This window comes from Podarcis pityusensis (genome assembly GCF_964106645.2).
Source record: "Podarcis pityusensis genome assembly, chromosome: 6".
In the NCBI taxonomy this organism is placed as follows: domain Eukaryota; kingdom Metazoa; phylum Chordata; class Lepidosauria; order Squamata; family Lacertidae; genus Podarcis; species Podarcis pityusensis.
This window is the reverse complement of record NC_138030.1, coordinates 94,037,603-94,055,361: the sequence shown is the minus strand read 5'-3', so window position 1 is coordinate 94,055,361 and position 17,759 is coordinate 94,037,603. Positions and strand designations below refer to the sequence as shown.

Here is a 17,759-nt window from a genome sequence, read left to right as displayed (position 1 = left end):
AGGTGTTGACCTCATCATAAACTTTAGGGAATGGAACAGTAGGCGAAAAGCTAACAGTAATGATAGAAGAGCCTTTACATAAAGCTGTGGGTCATTTGCGCTGAGTGCCTCCCTCTGTTTGTTCAATTTAAATGGATTGACCTTTGGTGCAATATGGGGTGGCTGCTATTTTTGGCTGGAAAGACAAACCAGCCAACGAGAGAAAGGGGACAGACTTGGGGTTATGGGGAGGGGGGTTAAACAAGATTTCCAAGTACCATTTAAATAGGCCTCAGATCACACATAGTTCATTCCCCCCCCCTTTTTTTAAAGTGTGATACAGTGGGAGGGAAGAGCACCAAGTTGATTAACGCTTTCCCTGTAGGCCATTGCTCTTAGCAAAATAATTCCCACTATGTGAAATTTTCCCACCAGAGGGAGTAAATACAGGATTTCCTATGGGGAGGGTATATCATTGCACATTATGGCTGCACTGAAACTGTCAATCATCTATCTCCCCACAAGCCATGGCTGCGGTCAGTTTCATGACACCCACCTAATCACTGCATTTCACTTTTCAAAAACCCCCACAGATTGTCAAAAGGCACAAGTGGACTTCATGTTCTCTGAGCCAAATGATGGGCTGTGTTTGCATTTGCATTGGTAGGATAATTTTTAATGGTTTTAAAACTAAGTGAAACTCAACTTTTTCCCACATGGAATGAGTTCTGAGACACAGAAGGAACATGGATTCCTGTCCTTGCTACTAACTTTGCTCGGGGGAAGATGCACAGATATGCTACTACCTAATTACAGCGATGTCAAAATCCAAGATTTTTACACTGTTTCCTGCGGACAGCTACCACTTCTGCCCTGAAGGAGACAGAAACAGAGAGAGTGTGTCAATATGAACCAGGAAGTCACATCTTCAGACAATGGGTCTGTCATTCTTTCCTTTCTCTGCGGATAAAAGGAAGCCATTTACCTTCTGCTGTGGGGTAGAACAAAGAAGAAGGGCTTGCTATCAGATTGGCTCTGGAATCCATGGGGAGTGGGTCTGCAGCTCAGGGGTGTAGCATGTGCTCCTATAGGGGTCCAAGTTCAACCCTTAGCATATATCTCCAGTGAAAGGGATCCCTGGCAATCTGCCCCAAATATTGGAGAGTTGCTGCTAGTGAGCATGTCCAACACAGGCCTAAATTGACCAAGGGGATGATATTATTTAAAGTAACTCCTTCTGTCCAGATCCCAGAACACACAGGTTCCCTTAGCAGGCCCAGAGGCAGAAGCAGCTGGAAGCTCCAGCACAGAATAGTCAAAACCTGTTGTTGTTTAGTCGTTTAGTCGTGTCCGACTCTTCGTGACCCCATGGAACAGAGCACACCAGGCCCTCCTGTCTTCCACTGCCTCCCACAGTTTGGTCAAACTCATGCTGGTAGCTTCAAGAACACTGTCCAACCATCTCGTCCTCTGTCGTCCCCTTCTCCTTGTGCCCTCCATCTTTCCCAACATCAGGGTCTTTTCCAGGGAGTCTTCTCTTCTCATGAGGTGGCCAAAGTATTGGAGCCTCAGCTTCAGGATCTGTCCTTCCAGTGAGCACTCAGGGCTGATTTCCTTCAGAATGGATAGGTTTGATCTTCTTGCAGCCCATGGGACTCTCAAGAGTCTCCTCCAGCACCATAATTCAAAAGCATCAATTCTTCGGCGATCAGCCTTCTTTATGGTCCAGCTCTCACTTCCATACATCACTATTGGGAAAACCATAGCTTTAACTATACGGACCTTTGTTGGCAAGGTGATGTCTCTGCTTTTTAAGATGCTGTCTAGGTTTGTCATTGCTTTTCTCCCAAGAAGCAGGCATCTTTTAATTTCCTGACTGCTGTCACCGTCTGCAGTGACCATGGAGCCCAAGAAAGTAAAATCTCTCACTGCCTCCATTTCTTCCCCTTCCATTTGCCAGGAGGCGATGGGCCCAGTGGCCATGATCTTCATTTTTTTGATGTTGAGCTTCAGACCATATTTTGTGCTCTCCTCTTTCACCCTCATTAAAAGGTTCTTTAATTCCTCCTCACTTTCTGCCATCAAGGTTGTGTCATCTGCATATCTGAGGTTGTTGATATTTCTTCCGGCAATCTTAATTCCGGCTTGGGATTCATCCAGCCCAGCCTTTTGCATGATGAATTCTGCATATAAGTTAAATAAGCAGGGAGACAATATACAGCCTTGTCGTACTCCTTTCCCAGTTTTGAACCAATCAGTTGTTCCATATCCAGTTCTAACTGTAGCTTCTTGTCCCACATAGAGATTTCTCAGGAGACAGATGAGGTGATCAGGCACTCCCATTTCTTTAAGAACTTGCCATAGTTTGCTGTGGTCGACACAGTCAAAGGCTTTTGCATAGTCAATGAAGCAGAAGTAGATGTCTTTCTGGAACTCTCTAGCTTTCTCCACAATGCAGCGCATGTTTGCAATTTGTTTCTCTGGTTCCTCTGCCCCTTTGAAATCCAGCTTGCACTTCTGGGTGTTCTCGGCCCACGTACTGCTTGAGCCTTCCTTGTAGAATTTTAAGCATAACCTTGCTAGTGTGTGAAATAAGTGCAATTGTGCGGTAGTTGGAGCATTCTTTGGCACTGCCCTTCTTTGGGATTGGGATGTAGACTGATCTTCTCCAATCCTCTGGCCACTGCTGAGTTTTCCAAACTTGCTGGCATATTGAGTGTAGCACCTTAACAGCATCACCTTTTAAAATTTTAAATAGTTCAGCTGGAACTAGTCAAAACCTAAGTAAGCATTATATATGCAGCAGACAGCAAAGCTGCCTTTCATGTGGAGGATGACCATAAGAATATAAATCAGTGTCCGAATATATATGTGTTTGAGGCAGTGTCCTATGTTCCTAAGCATGGGCACCCAGGGAGGCTGCATAACGTTGGCCACTAGATAGGCAATTTCTAGAACAAAAGAAAGGATCCTTGCAGACACCTCTCAATCACCTCAATAAGAGTGACAAAACCGCTGCACCCCACCTATGAGAATTTCATTGAGATTTCCCCTCTCCTTTGGTGATTTTTGAATGCAATTTCTCTTCTCATTCATTGATAGAGAATGGTAAGAGAACTGCAAGGGAAATTTTAGCACAGTGCTCATCTTCTCTGCTCCACCTGTGACAAGTTCTTAATGCAGGAATCTTGCTCTGAGACACATTAAGCTCAACTTGTTATTCTCGATCCAGTTGAATCTGTAAAAAAAGCAAACAAAGAAACGCCAAGCTGTATGCATTTTTTAAAGACACACAATCAAGGCAAACTCTCCAACAACTTTGCATAATGCATGGCTAGGACACCTATCCATTAAACATGATCTCTGAGAGCAACCTTGGAGAGGCAACTTTGAAATGGAAGGGAGAAAATGTCACCTCAGGGAGGGGGCATGGAGGAGGAAAGCAGAATTGGGAAACAGAGAACTAGGAGGAAAGTGAACTTTAATTGTACTAGAGTGTTAAGTATATATATTTTTCCAAGGAAGAGTCTGTTTTTATTCATCCAGCTGCTTCCCTATGCACAATATCAATAACCTCAATATAGAGGATGCTGGGACACAGCTCATGCTACAGGACCATCTACCACTCTTCCACCAACCTTTATCTGGGCCTTTTTGTTCATCTGGCTGCACATAACCTCACTTTCCCCCCATCTTCACAAACTTACAGCCTTATCTTTCATTGGCTTTGAACATGCCCACCTGTCTTGTCTTCTGCAACAAAGGTGCTTGTATAGTAGCTCCTGTCCCTCTCAGCTTTTCATTAAGATGCTGCACACCTGGCAAAGCTAAAAGTGTATATTGCAAGGTTCGCCAGGCTGTCAAGATCTGGCCTGTTCGGGATTGCTTTAAAAAGGCCTCAAAGCTGTACAGAGACAAAGAATGGACCAGCGAGGGGCAAAAAAAGAATACACATGCCTGTTCTGAAAACAAACTACAAGGCACAAAGTGCTGAATATCGTGGGAACAAGAAATGATGCTTAAGAACGCAAGAAGAGCCTGCTGAAGCAAGCCTATCTAATCCAGCATCCTGTTCTCACATAGCAAGCATGGTTGGTAACACTTCATAGCCCTCTTCTCCTTGAATCTGTCTAATCCTCTTTTAAAGCCGTCCAGTTTGGCCATCACTTCCTCCTGGGGGAACGAGTTCCATAGCTTGCCTATGTGCTGCTTTTATCTATCCTAAAGCTTCCAACGTTCAGCGTCATTGGATGTCCACAAGTTCTAGCCCAGGCACCCCCAACCTGTGGCCCTCCAGATGTTTTGGCCTACAACTCCCATGATCCCTAGCTAACAGGACCAGTGGTCAGGGATGATGGGAATTGTAATCCAGAACATCTGGAGGGCCGAAGGTTGGGAATGCCTGTTGCAGTGTTTTGCTTATTTGGATAACGGTTATTGGCGAGTGCAAAGAGATGCTTGATGGTGCAGGGGACATGGGCCAGGGTCCAAAAAGGGTGGATAATATGACTTCTTAGAATGACAGACATAAAGCAATAGAGTCAGCAAGTCTCTTAACAGGTTCTGGGCAGAGGGGGAACTCAGTTTGAGTTCTGACAATGGCATCCTTGCTCACAGCGATATCCATGCGTGTGTGAGAGAGATTTGCCTGGCTGGGCACTGCTTGACTCCTTCATGAACCCAGCATTCCCAATTCACCCCCAAAAGGAAATGGTTTCCTCTGAATCAAAGGCACCAACAGGGTTCTTCAGAGTGTTTGAATTTTACTTCTCTGGGAAAAATAACAACAACAAACCCACAGCTAATGGCAAGCAGGTTTCTGGCAGTGCTATGATCTCCTTCAGCATGCGATTTTCTCTTCTTCTTCTTCTTTTTTGAAAAATGTGCTTTTGTAATGGCAGGTTTTTGACATACAGTACCAGAGGTGGATTGACACTAGGACTAAGCCAAAAGCTATTTATTGTTTTTCACAAACATTTTGACAGTAGGGAGGGTGGGTGGAAGAATGTCACCACTCCTGGCATTTCTTTCATCACTCCTGGCAAAAGAAAAGAAAAAACACGTTGCTTGTTCATTTATATTGCGATCTGTTGCCCTTGCTCACAGTTGCCACAATTTCCCCTCAGTAACCAAATATGATTAGTTGTTAATCTTTTATTTACTGACGTCTGTCAGAATTACTATTAGTCAAGATGAGGATGCGGGAATGAGAGCACCATCTGCGAGAGAATGGATAGCTAAAATCTGGGACTTCGCATTCATCTATATGAGAGGGTCAGCAGCAAGAAAATGTCTTTATGGAGATATGGAGTCTCTTTATAAAGTACTGGAGCAGTAAAGAACCCCTAAATATTGATCTGAATGCTTGATTTTAGAACAGAATGTTTTTCTATGTTCAGTTCTAGATAGCATTTTTACTTTTACTTTTGGCATTAAACTGCTTTGGCCGCCTTGTATGATGGGAGAGAGATGGGGGAAATGTGTCTCTGTTAATTCTTCTCAACCTCTCAGTGGCTTTCAATACCATTGACCATGGTATCCTTCAGGAGTGGCTGTCCAAGTTGGGGGGGGGGGGTGGCACTGCTTTGCAGTGGTTCTGGTCCTACTTGAATTGAGTTTTCAGCTCTGTGGAGCCTTCAGTGTGGAGTTCCACAGGGTTCGATCCTATCCCTTATGGCTAGGCTGTTCAACATCTACGTGAAACCACTGAGTGAGGTCATCCAGAGGTTTGGAGTATGTTGTCAGCAAGATGCTGATGACGCTCAGCTCAACTTCTCCTTTACATCTGCAGGTGAGGCAGTGGAAGTGCTGGACCTTGCCTTGCCTCGGTAATGGACTGGATGAGAGCCAACAAAATGAAACTCAATCCAGATTAGCCTGAGGCACTGTTAGTGGGTGGTTCCCTAGACCAGATGGGTGGGAGATGGCCTGCTCTTGAGACTCTCAGGTGGCCTCAGCGGCTCAGAGTGCCTTCCATCAGCTTTGGCTGGTGGACCAGCTGTGCCACATGTAGGATAGGTTTAGATATAAATCTACAGATTTAATCCTCAATCATTCTCTCACAATCTTTCCCCCCACTCTTTCTAGGCACAGAAGGAGGGTCAGGGTGGTTTGTTTTTGGGTTTTTTGCCTCAGAGCTTTCCCTGCTAAAACCTGCTGTTTTGCACTCAATCAGAGTAAGTATCAATTTGAGTTTCCCACAGATTACAGTTTGCTTCGAATCAGCTTTAAAGAGTGGGTTTTAAAGGAGAAAACTCTCTAGAGCAAAATGCGGGGGGGGGGGGGGCACTCAAACACGGAGCTTTAAAACGTGGACCATGCCCGGAAAGAGTGAATGAAAGGTAAATGTGGATACGGTATCTTTCAGCACAAGCTCTCTGCATTTTTTTGTGTTCAAAAAGCAGCAAATGTTAATCAACCACTATTTTAAAAATGTTTCCTTTCTTCTTTTAGATGCCATGGCCGGACCTGCGCACCCTCTGTGTTTGCAAACCTGCAATGCTTAGGTTTTTGCTTTTTCCTTAGCTCCAGTTTACATTCATATTTGCATAAATTAATAATTTATCATTTTTATTGACATGTTTTAGGTGGATAGTCCTTTATTTTGTGCATACAGTCATACCTCAGGTTACAGACGCTTCAGGTTGCGTGTTTTCAGGTTGTACACCGCACCAAACCCGGAAGTACCGGAATGGGTTACTTCTGGGTTTCGGCCCTTGCGCATGCATAGAAACACTAAATTGCACTTTGTGCATGTGCAGAAGCGCTGAATTGTGACCCGCAGGTGAGCAGACACACTGCAAACACTGCGGGTTGCAAATGTCCCTCCCGCACGGATCACGTTCGCAACCCGAGCACCCACTGTATAAGGTAAAAAGGTAAAGGACCGCTGGATGGTTAAGTCCAGTCAAAGGTAACTATGGGGTGTGGTACTCATCTCGCTTTTCAGGTCTAGGGAGCTGGCGTTTGTCTACAGACAGCTTTCCGGTTCATGTGGCCAGCAGAACTAAACCACTTCTGGTGCAACGGAACACCGTGACGGAAACCAGAGCGCACAGAAATGCCATTTACCTTCCCACCGCAGCGGTACCTATTTATCTACTTGCACTGGTGTGTTTTTGAACTGCTATGTTGGCAGGAGCTGGGACAGAGCAATGGGAGCTCACTCCATCATGCAGATTCGAACTGCTGACCTTCTGATTGGCAAGCCCAAGAGGCTCAGTGGTTTAGACCACAGCACCACCCACGTCCCCCATTTGTGCATATATTGCAGACTCTTGCTTGATGTGAAATGCAGAATAAGCGAGTCTTCTTCAGCCCTCCAGATTTTGGGGGAAATGAAGCACCATGACAACTACTGTTGTATCATCTCTGCCTTTTTACTGCTGGCTAAATTTGCCCTCCCCCTTGCCTGTTGTTTTCCCTGCCTGTCTCCTTGCTTTGCCACATGTCACTTAGGGCTCTCTGTTCTGTGCCTCGCTGGAGAGCTCAAATAAAAAAGGGCAGAGCAGGAAGTGGGAGCAAGAGAGGCTTTTGAGCAGAGATCTCATTAATCACAGCTCCACTTGCGCCAGGGCCTGCCATAATGGACTCACTGTCTCTTTGGAACACAAGAAGCCCCCAGGGAGGGAAAGGTGGCTGGATAAGAGTCCTCAAAACTTTTATAAAGGTCCAAAAAAGAGAAGTGTGTGTGCATGCACACACACACACACACACACACACACACACAGCTGCAAATGTGCTGAAGTTGCGTATGACAACCTGAACAGCAGGAAAACACTCATGCCTGCCAATTAACAAGGAACTGGAGCTAATTTGCCACCTGTACTGCACTTCTGAGTTTGTCAGGGAGAAGGGGTGGAGGGAAGAGAGAAAGAAGCCAGCAAGCCCTTCATCTTTGCTCACAGCTTCACAGGATGTGTCAGGCAATGCAATTCGTGGGGGGTGGGGAGGAAAGAGAGTCTCATAACAACAGCAACAGAAAAAGCTCCCTACATACCTGACACTTCCAAGGAAGCCAAAGGAATACACCTGGAAAAAAAGGGGGCAAGTTTTACAAACACAGGAGAGAGATTATTGAAATCGAGCCTTTGCAGCCCCGATAATTCCCTTGTTACCTGTAAATGCTCTAATGGCCATTTCTGCTATTTGTAAGAAGGGCATTGAGACAAATGTGTTTAATTTTGTTTCTTTGTTTGCTGCTTCTATCATACACTCAAGAAACAGATTAGAAACTTTCCAGAAAATCAAACTAGTGAGAGGCTGACTCACCCAACTTTGTGTCTGAATTAATTTAGAATAATCAGAGTAAGATACATGCCTTGGATAGTCGGGAAATGTATGCATGCTCCAGATTGGATCTGAAGTAAGCTGAGTTCCTAGGCTGTGCTATGTTGTGTGCAAGCAACGTTACTGACATACGCCTGGTTCTATGAAGCACAACAGGGTCAATGCTTGCTGTACAATTCCACGGATCCCTCTGCAGGCCAGGGAATGGGGATGCCAGTCCAGCGAATTCCATGGCAGCAGGCACAGGAACCCCTCTGGCTGAGCATGGCTGCCACTGTTTTCCCAGAGTGATTTCCATGGTCTGCTTGCCACCTCAGCTTGCTGTTAATAGTCTCTGTCCTGCTTTTCAGTTTTGCTGGGGGCAGGGGCACCATGGGGGGGGGCAGGGGCAAGGCCTCCCAAATTTCCCTTCAATATTCTGCAGTCTGTGGCAGGCCCCATTGGGACTTCCCATGGCCACAACAGGCCCCTTCACGCCTACCTACAGCCACAGTGGACCCTGCTGGGCCTCCTCCCAGCACATGTGTCATGCGCACTCCATAACCCCCAAAGTTGGGCAGAACCCGGCATGTGTAGCTGCCGATCTGAGTCCTGTTTTGTGCAGATTTTTTGAAGGGATGCACAAAAAATCTGCATTTTAAGTACAGTGGTACCTTGGGTTACATACACTTCAGGTTACAGTCTCTGCTAACCCATAAATAGTACCTCAGGTTAAGAACGTTGCTTCAGGATGAGAACAGAAATCGTGCTTCGGCGGCGCAGCGGCAGCAGGAGGCCCCATTAGCTAAAGTGGTGCTTTAGGTTAAGAACAGTTTCAGGTTAAGAATGGACCTCCGGAACGAATTAAGTTCTTAACCTGAGGTACCACTGTATATGGACTTTTAATGTAATGCATATTTTCTATGGTTTTTTATGCTCGCCCACCCTGCATATTGTTTATGTAAAATACATATTTGGGTTTGCACCTTTTCTGCACTGAAACTGCATTGCAAAATTCAGAGACGAGCATAATCTGGCTGGGAGTTGCTTCTCCAGCTGCAAGAAAATTCAGGAGTGTCAGATTGGGTCAGTCCACAGCAAATCGGGTCCTCCCTTAAAGAGGCCTGGACAACCAACACCCTGCGTTGTGGGTGGGTACGATTGGTCAGCCACAACACCCGATTGGTAAGTCCCTTGAAGCTGGATACAATCTGGCCAATGGGACGCAGTCCAAAAGGTTTGAGGGACCTATTTATGCCCATGCACATGATCCAGAGCTTCCTCTTTCGGTGTGTGCATTTGGAACACCCGCCAACCTCTCCCTAATTTTAGGGCTATTGCGCTTGACCTTGCTATGCCGATGTGTGTTGTCTGTTGTTGGGACAGGGGCACGGCAGGAATCTTCCCCACTTGGCTGATTGGCTGCTGCCATTTGGGTTTCGCAAATCGTCACAACTTGTAAGGTTGCGGATAGGCTCTGGTTCAGATGATAGGGATGGGAGAACGCTTTCGCCATCCCTATGTGGAGGGTATTCCATTAAAGGAATCCAGGGACTCGATGGTTTGGTCAACCCCTGTGAGGGGGTTGTGCCCGTGCCTGAGTGCAGGGAGACATTTGGGTGGTGGAGATAGCCTGTTCCCAGCTTTCCGCTTATCCAGGTGTTCACCCTTGGCTGACCTATGCTGGTGCCCTGGGTCAGCGCTACCTGCATGGCAGGGAGCTAGTCGAACCAGAGCCTATGCAACCAGTCACTTTCTGTAATCAATAAAGTTGTGGCCTAAATTCTGCCAAAAACCAAACCAAAATTTTGAGTCAAGTGTGAATTTATTTAGGGGGGAGGTTTCTGGGTCTGAACACGCAAAAAGTCAAGTGGATGAATTCCTCCTCCATCCCTATATCCCGCTCCATTTTGAGAAGCCACACAGCTTGCCCAGTTAATCATCCCTACAGTGTATTCATCATATTGTTTACCTAGCAACACCTATCTCTCCAGTTGTCAACAATTAGCTAATCGCTGCTCATTCATACTTGATTACTCTTAAATGCTCTGGCTGGAGCTCATGTCCCATCTTTTCTGGAGTCACCTCAACTTAAGAGCACTTAATGAAGATCAACCTTCATTAGAAAGGCAAAATGGGAAAGTTGTTTTAATATATACTTCTGTGGCGTGGCTTAGTACAAACCCTTTCTCTTGTCCTCTTTATTATCAATAAGTCACAAGCAATTGGGGGGGGGTTCTTTCCCATCTCTAAAGGCATTATAAACTGGGGCTAAAATTATGTGGGAGAATTCATTATATATTCTGGAAAGTTGTTTGCCTATCCACTGTGCATTTGGACAAGGATCATAACCAAATTCTGCATGATGGTTCCTGAGACTGAGGAGCAGATTTTTATCTATATTTGGATATCATTTTTAATCAAGATGGTGGGCTGAACCTTTCAAAACTGTACTAATTTTAAGCACTAATTTCAAAACTTTGAATTGGACCCAGAAACTAATTGGTAGCCAGTGCAATCAGACCATAATCGGTGTAATATGCTCAAACCAGTGAGCAACCTCACCGCTGAATTCTGCACTAGCTGAAATTTTCAAACTGTTTTCAGAGGCAGCCCTTAGTATAACGCGTTGCAGTAATTAACCTCAAGGTTACCAGACAATAGACAACAGTAGTTAGGCTAGATAAGGGCACAGCTGGTCCACCAGCCGAAGCTGATGGAAGGCACTCTGAGCCACTGAGGCTACCTGAGCCTTGTGACAGCAAAGGATCCAGGAGTACCCTCAAGCTACAAACCTGCTCCTTCAGAGAAAGTGTAACCCCATCAAGAGCAGGTGATCTCCCACCCATCTGGTCTAGAGAACTACCCACTAACTGTGCCTGTCTTATCTCAATTGAGTTTCAGTTTGTTGGCTCTCATCCAGCCCATTACCGAGGCAAGACACTGGTCCAGCACTTCCACTGCCTCACCGGCAGATGTAAAGGAGAAATAGAGCTGAGTGTCATCAGCGTATTGCTGACAATGTACTTCTAGCCCACATGTACGAGACAAAAGTAATTAGGCTGTGAAACCTTTTTAGCAGAGTAAAAACCCTTATAATTTTTGCAGTTTATTAAAGCTTAGGCCTGTTATCCTATTTGTGGTCTGTAGGCCTTCCCCACTTCACCCCAAAACAGAGAATGAGCCCCATGTTTTTAGTAAAATAAATTGAAAAAGAGTTCACTTACATTTCAACGAAGGCAGCAAATACAGCAAAGTAGTGTGCAGAGAAATAAGTTACGATAAAATAAAAGTTGGTAGTCTTAGCTAACATAGCTGAAAACAGGGACTTTAGCCATACATGTCTGGTCAGGTTGGAGGCATAGTAGAAAGATAAGAATCACAGGCAGAAGGAAATATAAAGGATTGTCTCCTTTGTTACAGGGTTCCCACCCAGAGGAGGCAAAGGAAGAGAGGGTCCTCTCTAGAAAGTTCAAGAACTCTCTCCTGTGCTTGTCTAGCAAAACATGCATTTGGGCTTTCGGCTGCACACGCCACAAAGGTAAGTGTGGATAAGCCCGTAATGACATCAATTGGAAATAATCCGTAACTACAGTTTCAAACTACATTAGGACATAGGTTCAACTCCTTTGGGCTACTGTAATCTACACGTGCCTGCCAGCACGTGTAGACGCAAAGTCAGAAAAGCTAAAGCACATAATGAACTCAGGCTTGCTAGAGAGGTCAAAAGCAACAAAAAAGGCTTTTATGGGTATGTTCGTAGCAAAAGGAAGAACAAAGAAACAGTGGGGTCACTCAGAGGAGAAGATGGTGAAATGCAAACAGGGGACACAGAAAGGGCTGAACTCCTCAATGCCTTCTTTGCCTCAGTCTTCTCCGATAAAGAAAACAATGCCCGACCTGAAGAATTTGGAGCAAATGATTCAGCAAAGGAAACACAGCCCAGAATAACTAAGGAGATAGTACGAGAATACTTGGCTAGTTTAGATGTATTCAAGTCTCCAGGGCCAGATGAACTGCATCCAAGAGTATTAAAAGAACTGGCAGATGTGATCTCAGAACTACTGGCAGTCATCTTTGAGAATTCCTGGAGAACAGGCGAAGTCCCGGCAGACTGGAGGAGGGCAAATGTTGTCCCTATTTTCAAAAAGGGGAAAAGAGAGGACCCAAATAATTACCGCCCAGTCAGTCTGACATCAATACCAGGGAAGATTCTGGAGCAGATCATTAAGCAAACAGTCTGTGAGCACCTAGAAAGGAATGCTGTGATCACCAATAGTCAGCATGGATTTCTGAAAAATAAGTCATGTCAGACTAACCTGATCTCGTTTTTTGACAGAATTACAAGCCTGGTAGATGAAGGGAACGCACTGGATGTAGCCTACCTTGATTTCAGCAAGGCATTTGACAAGGTGCCCCATGATATTCTTGTAAAGAAGCTGGTAAAATGCGGTCTTGACTATGCTACCACTCAGTGGATTTGTAACTGGCTGACTGACCGAACCCAAAGGGTGCTCATCAATGGTTCCTCTTCATCCTGGAGAAGAGTGACTAGTGGGGTGCCACAGGGTTCTGTCTTGGGCCCTGTCTTATTCAACATCTTTATCAACGACTTGGATGATGGACTCAAAGGCATCCTGATCAAATTTGCAGATGACACCAAACTGGGAGGGGTGGCTAACACCCCAGAGGACAGGATCACACTTCAAAACGACCTTGACAGATTAGAGAACTGGGCCAAAACAAACAAGATGAATTTTAACAGGGAGAAATGTAAAGTATTGCACTTGGGCAAAAAAAAAAAAAAAAAAAAAAAAAAAAAAAAAAAAAGAGAGAGAGAGAGAGGCACAAATACAAGATGGGTGACACCTGGCTTGAGAGCAGTACATGTGAAAAGGATCTAGGAGTCTTGGTTGACCACAAACTTGACATGAGCCAACAGTGTGACGCGGCAGCTAAAAAAGCCAATGCAATTCTGGGCTGCATCAATAGGAGTATAGCATCTAGATCAAGGGAAGTAATAGTGCCACTGTATTCTGCTCTGGTCAGACCTCACCTGGAGTACTGTGTCCAGTTCTGGGCACCACAGTTCAAGAAGGACACTGACAAACTGGAGCGTGTCCAGAGGAGGGCAACCAAAATGGTCAAAGGCCTGGAAACGATGCCTTATGAGGAACGGCTAAGGGAGCTGGGCATGTTTAGCCTGGAGAAGAGAAGGTTAAGGGGTGATATGATAGCCATGTTCAAATATATAAAAGGATGTCACATAGAGGAGGGAGAAAGGTTGTTTTCTGCTGCTCCAGAGAAGCGGACACGGAGCAATGGATCCAAACTACAAGAAAGAAGATTCCACCTAAACATTAGGAAGAACTTCCTGACAGTAAGAGCTGTTCGACAGTGGAATTTGCTGCCAAGGAGTGTGGTGGAGTCTCCTTCTTTGGAGGTCTTTAAGCAGAGGCTTGACAACCATATGTCAGGAGTGCTCTGATGGTGTTTCCTGCTTGGCAGGGGGTTGGACTCGATGGCCCTTGTGGTCTCTTCCAACTCTATGATTCTATGATTCTAATCCTTTGCACACTTTTTTTGGGAGTAAGCCCCGTTGAACACAGTGGCATTTACTTTTGAGTAGATATACATAGAATTGTACTATAACTTAGCACTGTTTCGTTATTTTATCATGATGAAAATATCTTAGGAATGCTAAAAGTTCCTAAAATGGAAGGAGTCTGGCATGGAGCTGTGCAGTGAGCTTTTATTAAAGACACCCCGGGTTATACCCAATGGATCCAGTTGTAGATCCAACCCCAGCCCACATTCCCCACTCTCTCTTGGCATCGCCAGCCTTTCTGGGTGTTAAGGAGATAAAAAGGGAAAAGGTCCGTGTTTGCTGTCCTGAGATCCTAAAAGGAAGGTGCAGAAGAATGCAATGGGGGTACCATTTTTAAATGATCCTGTGTACAACAGAGCAAAACAAAAACCACAAACATTAAGCTCTTGCACAATGAAAGCTAGCAGGACAGGGAGAAATGTTCTTGCAGAGCTCTCTTCCTGGCTGTGATGTTGCTCCACGTGAGGCATTATTAATATGTCTTCCCCTCTCTGCAAACCAAAGTGGTACTGTACAATATTCTCTCTCTCTCTCTCTCTCTCTCTCTCTCTCTCTCTCTCTCTCTCTCACACACACACACACACACACACACACCATACTGTACAACAACATTCCCACCTGAGTCTGCTGTGCATATAGATCCAGCCATTTTCCCAGGAGCAAAACAAAGTTCATCCAGCCTTGGGCAGATGGAATAGTCTAAGATAGAAGCAGAATCCAGAGGCAAAATGTCTGACCACTGCATAACGAACGGGTAACAACTGGCGGCATTTGCTGCACTACAAATTGATTGTCTGGAAAGGCCCTCAAGGGAATCTGAGCAGACCCCTCATCAGAGGGAGCAGCAGCTAAAACAAAAAAGGGTCTCAAGAGAATTCCCCAGAGACCTTTTATTTCAAGTGTTCTTTTCTCCAGCCGTGGAAATTCACACGTTTCCAGAAGCTTTGAAATAAAGCCTCCCGAGCATTCCTTTCTCAAAATTATTTGAACATTACTAGGGTAGAAGGGGCACGGCTCCACCAACCTCAGCCCGCCCTTAGCCAGCCCCCACCTGCCTGCTTTCTGACTTACATCTAATCTCAGGGGTGTCACTGCCTATTGTCTTCCTCCTCTTGAGTCTGTGTTGCCATTACAGTGGTGCCTCGCAAGACGAAATTAATTCATTCCGCAAGTCTCTTCGTCTTGCGAGTTTTTCGTCTTGCGATGCACGGTTTCCCATAGGAATGCATTGAAAATCAATTAATGCGTTCCTAGGGAAACCGCCTTCAGACCAGGTCCGGGGACAGTCTGTCCCCGGACCTCTTCTGAAGGCTGGGGGGGGGGGCAAGGGCTTTTCTTCCCACCCCCAGCATTTTAAAAAACCCCGGGACAGCGGAGGACTTCTCCGCTGTCCGGGCGATCTTAAAATGCTGGCGGGCAGCATTTTAAAATCGCCCCGGGACAGCGGAGGACTTCTCCGCTGTCCGGGGCGATTTAAAAGCCCCTGGGAAGGCAGGCAGGGGGGACAAAGACTTTTGCCCCCCGCCAGCCTTCAGAAGAGGTCCTGGGGAATTCTCTTGAGACCCTTTTTTGTTTTAGCTGCCGCCCCCCGCCCGCCTTCAGAAGGTGTTCCCTCCCCCCTGCCCGGCTTCGGAGCACCGTTCCGAAGCCGGGCGGCGGCGGCAGGTGTTCCCTCCCCCCCGCCCGGCTTCGGAGCACCGTTCCGAAGCCGGGCGGCGGCGGGAGGTCTTCCCTCCCCCCCGCCCGGCTTCGGAGCACCGTTCCGAAGCCGGGCGGCGGTGGGAGGTCTTCCCTCCCCCCCGGCCGGCTTCGGAGCACCGTTCCGAAGCCGGGCGGCGGGGGGAGGTCTTCCCTCCCCCCCGGCCGGCTTCGGAGCACCGTTCCGAAGCCGGGCGGCGGCGGGAGGTCTTCCCTCCCCCCCGCCCGGCTTCGGAGCACCGTTCCGAAGCCGGGCGGCGGCGGCAGGTGTTCCCTCCCCCCCCGCCCGGCTTCGGAGGAGCCTTCCGAAGCCCGGCGGCGGCGGGAGGTGTTCCCTCCCCCCCGCCCGGCTTCGGAGGAGCCTTCCGAAGCCCGGCGGCGGCGGGAGGTGTTCCCGCCCCACCGCCCGGCTTCGGAGGAGCCTTCCGAAGCCCGGCGGCGGCGGGAGGAGGTGTCCCCGCCCCACCGCCAGGCTTCGGAGGAGGTCCGAGGACAGTGGGGAAGACGCGCTGCGCTTCCCCGCTGTCCCTGAGATTTCCCTATGGGCTGTCGTCTTGCGAAGCAAGCCCATAGGGAAATTCGTTTTGCGAAGCGCCTCCAAAACGGAAAACCCTTTCGTCTAGCGGGTTTTCCGTCTTGCGAGGCGTTCGTCTTGCGGGGTACCACTGTATAGCACTTGGGGGTGGGGTGGGGGGAACTAGAATGAGTTTGCTCTGGCTTCAGCTACTGTTGTCTTCTGCCCCACCAGTCGCAGTGGGTTCCAGCTACCACGGCAGCCAGCCACGTCCAGGAAACTCCATCTTCCCCTCCCTCTCTCCTCAAGAGCCAGTCAGCATTTCACGGGCCATGTTTAGCGTTTATTGGGATGTTTTGGGTTCCTCAGTTAGGCTCCTTCCAAATATTTTTTTATACTTCTGCAAACCTTGGGGTTCCCCCCTCCCCAACCTGCTGATACCTCTCCTCTCATGTATATATGTTGCTGTTTTGGCAACATAAGGACTTGAGGACATCATCATCATCACTACTACAGTATATATAATATAATATATAATATATAATAATGTATATATAATATATAATATATAATAATGATACCTTATGATGGAGGCAATGGGTAGATCTGTTTTGAAGAAACCTTCCAACTTGTGAAGAAGTGGGAAATGTTTTTTTTTTTCCATTTTGGGGTCTGAGTAGATGAAGTAGATAGTTGCTATTGAGGATATGAACTGAAGACAAAATTCGGTTTAGATCCGACTTTGGAAAGTAGGCTGATTTGGCCTAGAGTGCTACAGAGGGCACTCGCTTTGCCTGGATCCAGAAGTTCACTTTCAAGGCTTCATATGTCTCTCCATTGTCTTGTGATAATGTTTTGACAGTGATGGGTGAAGTTTACAGGCACAGGAACCCTTTCTGGGTGGATGAGGCCTACCAGATCTCGTACAATAATTGTGTTATCTTTGGCAGAATTGGAGGAACTCTGAAAGCGTAGTTGTTCTTTTTAGGGGATGAACCCTACCAAATTTCAGATGGATAGATGCAGGGGGTTCTGTGTGAAAGGATGCTTTAGAGCTTGGAAGGGGAAACAGGATATGTTCACTCACTCCCACTGTGGTTTTCTGGAGAATTTGTTTGAAAATGGCAGACCTGATAGAAATGACCCTAGGTATGTAACCTGCAAAACCTCAGATGGATAGGTGTGGAGGTTAAGGAGCTATGATGAATGAATGGTGATGAATAAAACTGTTCATTTTTGTTCTATGCTTAAATTTGATTGGAAGTAAAAAGAAAAAAAAGAAGAGTTCCTGAGAGGAAGTTAATTATAGAAATGATTAAAATCCAAATAGATTTGTTTGCTGAGAAAGTAATCACATAGGCCTGGTTTCTACAAGTAGACTAGAGCTAGAGCTGTCAGTCACAAATTGACACCCCTTCTGTCCCTTCTCCCTGCCTTATGTTTTCCTTAGATGGGGAACTTGGGGGGGGGGCAATCCATCCCTTTTAATAGGAACATTATCTCTGTACCCCTCTGAATCTCCAGACTGATCCCGGACCTTCAAGAAGTCAAGAGCCTGAATTGGTTAAGGCTTCTTTGAAAGACACCCCATTTACTTCAGACAAGCCCCGCTTTGGTTTGGGATTTGTCTGAAATGAATGCACACCCCTCATCAGGGGAAAAGTGGGCAGTTTCTGTGCAACTCCTGGCGGC

General features: G+C 46.6%; 1 long non-coding RNA gene across 1 annotated transcript in view; it reads left to right on the top strand.

The window, feature by feature from the left end:
* Nucleotides 1-1,921: 1,921 nt before the first annotated feature.
* Nucleotides 1,922-17,759, top strand: part of LOC308480697 — a 386,007-nt gene continuing 370,169 nt past the window's right edge. The window contains exon 1 of the long non-coding RNA XR_013988240.1: nucleotides 1,922-2,065. This is a non-coding gene — a long non-coding RNA (uncharacterized lncRNA). The remainder of the gene's footprint in view (nucleotides 2,066-17,759) is intronic.